This window comes from Amblyomma maculatum, unplaced genomic scaffold (assembly GCF_055883805.1).
Source record: "Amblyomma maculatum isolate TAMU_Amacu unplaced genomic scaffold, ASM5588380v1 scaffold_13, whole genome shotgun sequence".
NCBI classification, from domain to species: domain Eukaryota; kingdom Metazoa; phylum Arthropoda; class Arachnida; order Ixodida; family Ixodidae; genus Amblyomma; species Amblyomma maculatum.
The window spans coordinates 11,823,115-11,831,899 of NW_028146738.1; the positions used below are offsets into that span (position 1 = coordinate 11,823,115).

Below are 8,785 nucleotides of genomic sequence, written 5' to 3' on the forward strand. Positions count from 1 at the left end.
CCAACGGAAGTCCGGTTATGTTCGATATACGTACAGCGGACGTCCGTCGGACTATCGTTCGTGGATCCGGATCGCGTCCTACGGACGTCCGACGGACAGCCGGAGGCGGACATTCGGACGTTTCCCGGAACTTGCTTGCAGGGCCCGCTATTGGTGTAAAAACTTGCCAATAACATTCGTGTAAAGCTCAGCAAGCATGTGCCATGTAAATTTCAGTCATACTAGTGCTCAATGCCTTTGTCGTGAGAGTAAAGCAGACAATAGAATATGCAACAGGTCCAAGTTTCCTGTTGTCTGCTTTACTTTCACACACAATGCACTGAACAGCAGTGTGCAATTAAAACTTCCATCAAAGAGGCACATATGCTAGCTGAGCTTTACACAAATGCACCATTCCTGAAAACATGCGAATAAGTGCGTAGGCATACCAGCATGCGAGTTTGTAAAAAAAAGCTTTTTTTTTTTGCTTTATTGCAAAAATTGCATGCATAAATAGTCTACACTGAAAAAATATCGATGTTAAGGAATGGCAAGGTAAAATGCAGGCCAACTGGAGTATTAAAAATCTACTTGAATAATTTTTTTTCAATTATCCTTGGCCGTGACACCTCTTCCCTTGGGGAGGTGGTGGAGGAAAAGGTATTTATTGAAACCTAATATTTCGGATTTAGCGAGGAGATGATCGAGTTCTCTGTGGGCGGCCTCCGCAGGCCGGGATTCCAGGAGCAGTTACTATCCGTGCATTTGCTCGATCAGCTGTTGCTGGTCTTTCAGGCCTAAGATGGAAAGAGCAGGTTGGGCTCCTCCTGCAATAGAAGGGAAAATGAAATTCAAGTTATCTGTGCTGAACTTTGATTACACATCTCCAAGGGCAACTGCCAGTTTCTCTCAATTGCTTTTTCCAGATGGCACTGTACGCATGCATCTCCATTCAGAACTGTCACATACTATATAGAAAGGTCATATAACTGCAGCAAAACCCATGCAGAATAACAAAAGATACAAACGTAGTTTGACCAGAACCTGGCATTCAGTATTTTAATGTTTTTATGTCGTCTCTTTGAACATGCCACTCTGACCAAACATGGCATGTTATGCTTGCTGCTATGCGCTCTCAGCAATGCCCAAGACATGGAGTGCACATGCAGAGAAACTAATCATAAAGGATGCTGTATATGAACATAAAGCACAGCCAGAGCATTGCAGTATTACACAGGTACGCATTGGCGGCAGAAACCTGCATTTTGAGCGGTTTAACAGGCAGATTTCTAAAGTCTTTGTTCCTGCTCTGAAAAGAAGTGATCAATAATAACATCATTTAAAATTGTTACCTTTTTGTTCTGTAAACTGCACATTTCGCTGGTTTCCATGTACCCTCTACCGAAGACATTCCTTGGGCGTGTCAGGAGTATATCGACATCAACATCTAGGCTACAAGCGTCTAGAAAGCGTCTCCTTAGAGCAGCTGCGACGAAGTAACTTATCTGATAACATGCAAGCTGCTGCATCAGAATAAAGATAGACATTTGACATGTGGCTAAAGCCCAATGTGGAAGCATAGCCCGCCGCAGTGATTGCGCAGTGTTCATGCTTCTACAAGAGTTAAAAGTAAAGTTATTTGTTTACCCACAGCGCTATATGTGACATTACAATAGCAAGGCTTACAGTTACACAAAACACAAAAAGCTGACAACCACAAGCTCCTGATGTATTACCGGCAGCATGCAGCATAGATGTTAGTTACTGAAATATGGTTGCATAATTCTGGCAACCAGCTGTGCATGTATGTCACGGATTTCTCAACTACGCACAACAAATTACAAAAAAATAATGGTCTTTATAAATGCAGCCAGCTGTTCACAAGAAACACTGTAGCTTTTTTATGGGGAAGGTAGTGGGCGCCAAAGAAACTGCCCCTGTAAAGGCGCCTAATTTGCCCCTATGTAATATCGGGGACAAAAGTGTGTGGACTACACAAACTGAAATCAAAGCACATAACTTTCACATCGACCAGGAAACTCGGACCATACTTGTCGATGTGAAAGTTGAACGTCAGTTCTTTCATGTGTGCAAGAGAAATAAGGTCACAATTCGTTTACATCGCAATTCTAGTCCAAAATCTCCAGACATGCTGTCCAGAGACTTTCGCCCCCGCAGTATAAGCCACCACTTGGGTAAGAGATTAGTAAAAGAAGTGTATAAAAGACATTAGTGCTGTTGGACAGCCATAGCTATAAAAATGGTATTGACATTGGAGTACTGCTTAAGGCGGGGCCTAGGGCCTTACAAAAGCAAGAGTTAGTGTCCGCTGGTCCTCATTTTGAACGAACAAAAAGAGGGGGGGGGGAGAAATCTACAACTACGTTTTGAGTGACACCAAGCCGCAGTTAGCATTAAAGATATCACACAGTTTTGTGGAAGATTTGGGAGCGCTTTGCTGCTTTTTTACAGGATTGGACAAAAGAGCTCACCATCTTCAGAAAGGCATGTTATATAGAAATGAAAATAGTGAATTTACTGCATCTGGCCACAACAACTTGCACACAGAGAGGAAGATGAACTGAAAACTTTATACATGAATGTACGTATTTACAACAGGTGATACAACGACCATGATCTATGCCGAAGAGGAAAGAGATCAAAATCTAGCTCAGAACGACTTCTCCAGGCCGCGGGCCCGTTTCATTAACTTCGGGACTCCGCCCACATTTCTCATCCCCAATGACAACGAACTCATACATGACTGGCTAACAAACATTTTGGCATGTCTTTCCACTTTCATAAGGTTCTTCATCCTCTCCCTAATACAAGCAATGCAAAAGGGACAACAAATTAATTTCACAACAAACGCTATTTAGAGAATGGACCTCGAAATGATTGGCTCACTAGGTCACATGCCAAACTCTCTCCCCTAGGAAATGAAAAAAGAAAAAAAAATTAGAAGCCATCAAAACGGTGTCCCACGTGCGCAACCACTGCCCAAAGCTTGCACCCTTGGCGGCTCCTTATACAGGGCAATTATTGCAATTATTGGCGTCCGAGTCAGCACCATTATGGACCACATCAGAAGAGCCAACCCATATCCTCCCGCTCCGCATCATACCGTCACCGTTACACACTTGCCCTTTTTCAACGCTGCCATCTCCCACCATTGTTGACATCCAGGGTTGGAATCCTCAACGAGACCCCACTCAGCGCACCTGCACTGAATAATTGTCACTTTTATGGGCTCCCCAACAAGGAAGAGGGCCTTACACCCTTCAACCTGACAGTGTTTTTTATTTGAACGATAAGCAGTTCTTCCAAAAGAGGTGCTCGTTTCAAAGCTGTGCTGCCTCCGGGTGATGGGTACAGTCAGCGTACTAAGGACCCCTTAGTACGCTTAGTACTAAGGACCCCTTAGTTGTATACTGTTCGTAAAGCTCCTTAAATAAAAATGAGCCCCCTACATGACATAGCAACGAGAACAAACTGCCTGTCCCCACGTCTTCGAGTGCGACAGCAAAGTCCTCGGAAGAGGGGACTTCCTTCTCTCTCTGCCTACGTTTCTGTTAAGCACTGTAGCTGCTGTAGCTGCCTCTCTGTGCGCGTCTCTCCGCCTCCTGTCCAAGGGCAAGTGGGAGACGGCCGCAGCCGGGCATTGAACAGGTGACCCAAAAATAGCAGACTAATAATGGTGCCTAGCATACCCACCGATCCCTTACAGAAATCATTAAAGAAATGAAAGCAACACATCAGATAACGCTACAATGTTTCTAAGTGCAAAGTCGACAACTCCAAGTCATATAAATATATGTACATCTCCGCACATTAACTAGACAGAAACAGTGCAGAGTAAACTAATAATTCAGTGTCTAGCAACACTATTAAAATGGGATAAAAGCCACGGGGGCTACGATTGTTAGTACCGTTTTGCCTTTAAACTACAATAACATACTTGTTGCAAGCTTAAAATCAAAGATTCACACCTGTCCCACCCACAGCAATGGAACACACATCTGACTCAAGTCTGCAGAGAAAGAGCAAGCTAGAATATTACAGACGCACCCTTGGTTGTTTTTCTGGCATTTCTGAGGGTGAAGAATCTGACTTGTCAGTAACATGTATATGAATAAGAATCCTATGACAGTAAATGCATCAGATTTTCTGGAATGGCTTTTCTTTTCTGACCATATATGAGGTGAGCTATAATTTATCCAACTTGGCCTAGGTTTATTCTATGAATAACAAAGCTATAGCAGGTACACAGTCGTCCACTCAGGCTGAACATGTGAGTGCGTGGCATGCACTTTTTGAGATGCCACTGCATCCATCGCAGCCACACACCGTAGCGAAGAGGCAGACAGCGTGAAGTACCAGCCTCTAGTCCCTCTACCACCACTGGGGTCCCAAACTAGGGACCCCTTGTTTTTGTCAGGACAGGCCCCCTCAGGGTCAGCTAGTGAGTAACCTCCTGTATTTGTATCTGATGGAAATGTTTTCCACCACCACCCACAATACGCAGCTGCGCATCATAGCAGATGTGAAGCAACAGCTCCTGGTCCTTCTACGCATAAGCCACTTTGCCTTGATGCATGCCTGCGCACCATAGTAAAGAGGCAGACGACATGACGCAGCAGCTCATGGTACCTTTACACATGAGCCCCCCCATTGTACTTCGATACGCACCATAGCAAATATACAGACTACGCCACACAGCAGCTCCTGGTCCCTCTATGCATAAGCCATTTCGCCTCAATATGCACCTGCGTACCTCAGCGAAGAGGCAGACGTGAAGCTGCAGCTCCTGGGCCCTCCATGCACAAGCCACTTAGCATCAATGCACGGCTGTGCACTGTAGTAAAGAGGCGAAGGACGTTAAGCAGCAGCTCCTGGTCCCTCTACACATCCGCCATTTTGCCTCGATGCGCATCTGCACACCGTAATAAACAGCCAGATGTGACAAAGAAGCTCCTGGTTTCTCTACACATAAACCACTTTGCCTCAATGTACGTCTGCACACCGGAGCAAAGAGGCAGATGACGTGAAGCTGGAGCGGCTGGTCCCTCTACACACAAGCCACTTAGCCTTGATGCATGGCTGTGACGGATGCATTGCTATTTTGCAAACTGCATGCCACACATTCCCATTCAAGCTAAGAGTGGACGACTGTGTAAACGTAAAATACTGGTTATTTACTTGAATGGACAATGACAAAAAGTAACATGGTGGACAATGTAAAAAGAATTTGCTGCATAAAGTTTGTTGAAACCAGTTCTACATCCTACATGTAAACAAGCTAAAACCTTAATGTTGAAGGGATGTCCTGTGTGTTTAAAATCATCACGCTCAAACAACTTCAACACTGACAATCATGATTCAATATTAATAATATAGATAATGATACAATACTCACTTTTAGCCATACCAAAGAAATGAGAATGCAAAGGGATGTTGCTGTTTTTTCCCCGTGGATGACAGTTTTCCATGCCAAGTGCTGCTTCCTGTTGGCCTACGAAATCGGCTACAGCAAATGGCATCTGAAAAATTTTTGGAAGCCTCATGCTAGTCTTCAACGAGAAAAGCATTGCCATACAGAAGCAGAACACAAATACTTTTACAACACACTAAAAGCACCAACTGCGGTGCTATTTTTAGGATGACTAGGTACAGGTTTTGCTGTACCAAGCCAAATGTTAGCCTTCAATAAGGAAATCGTTCCCATACAGAAACAGAACACAAAAACTTTTACAACACATTAAAAGCATCAATTGCACAAATGCTTGTAAATGACCAGGTACAGGTTTCTGCTATAGCCCACATCATGTGACCAGCAGTTATCAGAAGCCTTGTATGTGAGCATGATGCCCTAGATTCAATTTATGGCTATCACTGTATTAACAAGCATGGGTTTAAAGCTACTTTAATATGATAATCTAAGAACATGGTAAGAGCTTTCAGTGCGAGACATAAGCTCAGTATCATGCACTATAAGGTGCTGCATGGCTCTAGTGTAGCTTTGGCATTATCTCGCTGTCAATAATGCAGTGAAGTTCTGAGGAGCCTTTGAATATCTGTAACGACAAAGCAACAACAATTTCGTTTTCATCTCACTTTTGCTCAGCTCGTGGGTTTTTTTTTTTTGTTTTCTTTAGAGCCCGCGCCTTGCACGGCCTCCCAGTATGCCTGTTTTGCATAAAAGAAGGCGTTGCAGGCACCAGAGCTCACAGCCCAACTGTATCGCGGCGGCGGTATGTCAAATTCGTGCCAGAACAGCGCACAACAACGGGTCAAGAAAAAGACAAGTGCTGACTTTTTTTTTTTTTTCTCTCATCTCCTTGTCCGGTTGTTCTGCGCGGTTCGGTCCCACATGCATAACCAACATGCGCAAGGTGCTGTCCTGGTTTGTCAAAGCTGAAGGAGAGTACTAAACCTTTAGTAATTTAGTAGCTACAGCCGTTCCTTCTAGAATCTGTAGTTGCCGTAAAGCTCAAGAAAGAAAGATCAGCGGCTGTCCATTTAAAAAAAAAAAAAAGAAGAAAAAAAAAGCTCGCGACGTTTTCACAAGTGTAGGCATGTCGCACGATAGGCTCGAGTGCAAAAGTTTTCTCGTATAGTTTTTACAACTCAGCACGTTGCGCATGGTTAACAAATTAACTCCTTTAAAGCTCGGGCAGGCACTCCTTTATCGGAGACAGAGAAGTTGCGCGGCTTACTGGCGCAGCGTCCAGTAATGCCGAGAAAGATGGCCCTCAGACTTGAGGCTGCACTTTAGTTAGTCGGCGCGGAGCCATCCTGTCAGTCTCGCCTAAAATACTCGACCGTTCGGCTGCTGTACAGAGCTGTTTCCCTACCCAAAAGCTCAGCACCATCGGTGCATCGAAAAGTTCCACTTAAGAAACAAAAGTTCGGTGAAATACTTACTTTGGAATCGGCGGGTGAACAAAGTGTGCCAGCCGCACCAAGCCACAGCAAAAACAATGCTAGCAGTGCATTACAGCCGTAGGTATTTGTAACTGCGCAGTAAATGCAGAACACGGAAACGTGAAGCCATCATCCATGACTAAACTTCAACTTATCAGATGGACTGGATTGGCTCATTTGAGATTTTTTCGAGGATAGGTTCGGTTTCGTTCTTTTTGAGCTTGCTGCGTGCTGCGTCTATTCAGCCACTGATTAAAATTTCACCGAAGCATCATGATAGAAAAATGTTTAATGGTCATTTAACTTTTAATCAAAAATTTTGATGGCAGAATCCAACGATGAAACATGCGAAAAATAAAAAAAAACTGTTTAATGGAAACGCTTTCTATCGCATCGATTCGCCCTGACATCATATAATGCAGACTTGACGGCATTACTGATTTATACGCAGTTCAGACGAGCACGACGACTACAAACTATATCATAGCTGTGTAAAAGCAAATCCAGTGGCGGACGTACGGCGGCTGTCCGCTGGGCGAACGGATTCGACCATCCGCTTTCGTACGTACGCCGGAATTCCGGCGGACGTCCGAAATCGGCCGCCGAGTTGCGGCCGAGTTCGGTTGTCCGTCGGACGTCAGTGGCCGTCTGGGCTCATCTCGTCTCTGCTAGTCGCTGCTAACTTCATAGGATGTCACCACCAGCGTAGAAGCGGAAATTTCTTTCGCTACAAGAAAAAAACGGATATTATCAATGAAGCAGAAACAAGGCAAATATTGCCGCAGATTTTGGCATAGCACCGAGTTCGTTGTCAATGGCACTGAAGAGTAAAGCATCGGCAAGGCATAGGGCACTTCAGCTCAACATAAGGTGATGTAGCCAACATAGGAGGAAGGCTGTCTATGCCTGGTTCATCGAAATGCAAGCCAAGAGCATCACACTTAGTGGAAGTATTGTTCAGCAGAAGGCCTAGCCTAGCTAGATGACTTTAGGGCCAGCACAGGTGGGCTCAATCACTTCAAAGCGGGGCACAACATCGTGGGAAATTTTTGTGCAGTGAAGCAAGTTCCGCGGACACTGGCGGCGCATCGAAATTGGTGGTAGACAACGTGGCTGATACTATGAGTGGGTACATGCCGTCAGACATTTACAACGTGGACGAGACTGGCCTCTTTTACGAGATTCTGCCAGCGAGGACCCAGCATTTTAAAGGACAGCGTTGCAGCGTGGCAAGCAGAGCAAGATAAGGTTGACTGTGCTGCTATGCACAAACATAGATGGATAGGACAAGCATCCCCTGTTAGTTATTGGCAAAAGTGCCAAACTGCACTGCTTCAAGGGAAACCCATCCTCCCCATCAAGTATGTCGCTAATGGGCGGTCGTGGATGACTCGTGCCATATTTGCTTAGTGACGGCATTTGACCGCGACATGAGCAGGCAGAACCGAAAGGTTTGTTTGCTCTTGAACAACCGTTCTGTCCACCCAGCGCCTTCTCTATGCCCACCGCATTGACGTCAATCTGTCAAGTGGCAAAGTGTGATTTTTTCCACCGAACTGCACTTCCCATCATTCAGCCGCTGGATAAAGGCATCATCCAAAGCGTGAAGTGCGCTTATCGGGAGGGGCTGATTCAGCGGATTCTCTTGAACCTTGAAACTGGCAGGGAGAGAAAGGTGAACCTACTCATGGCTCTTCGGATGATGGCTGCTGCGTGGAACGTGATCCGGTCCATCTTGATCTACAACTGCTTCCAGCACGCTGAGTTTGTTGACCAGTAGGCGACCAGCATAGCTACAGCCGCGGAAGATGACGCTTCATTGTACGCCTAGGAATAGGAAACGTGGCAATATCGAGCAGGACGATTTCCTCAATGCTGATGC

General features: G+C 45.2%; 1 long non-coding RNA gene across 1 annotated transcript; it reads right to left on the reverse strand.

The window, feature by feature from the left end:
* Positions 1 to 609: 609 nt before the first annotated feature.
* Positions 610 to 7,038, reverse strand: LOC146172203 (uncharacterized). Its single transcript, XR_014702444.1, has 3 exons — positions 6,904 to 7,038; positions 5,396 to 5,519; positions 610 to 806 (listed from the first exon to the last, which is right to left on the reverse strand). It is a non-coding gene; the product is annotated as an uncharacterized LOC146172203 (long non-coding RNA).
* Between the last annotated feature and the right edge of the window lie 1,747 nt (positions 7,039 to 8,785).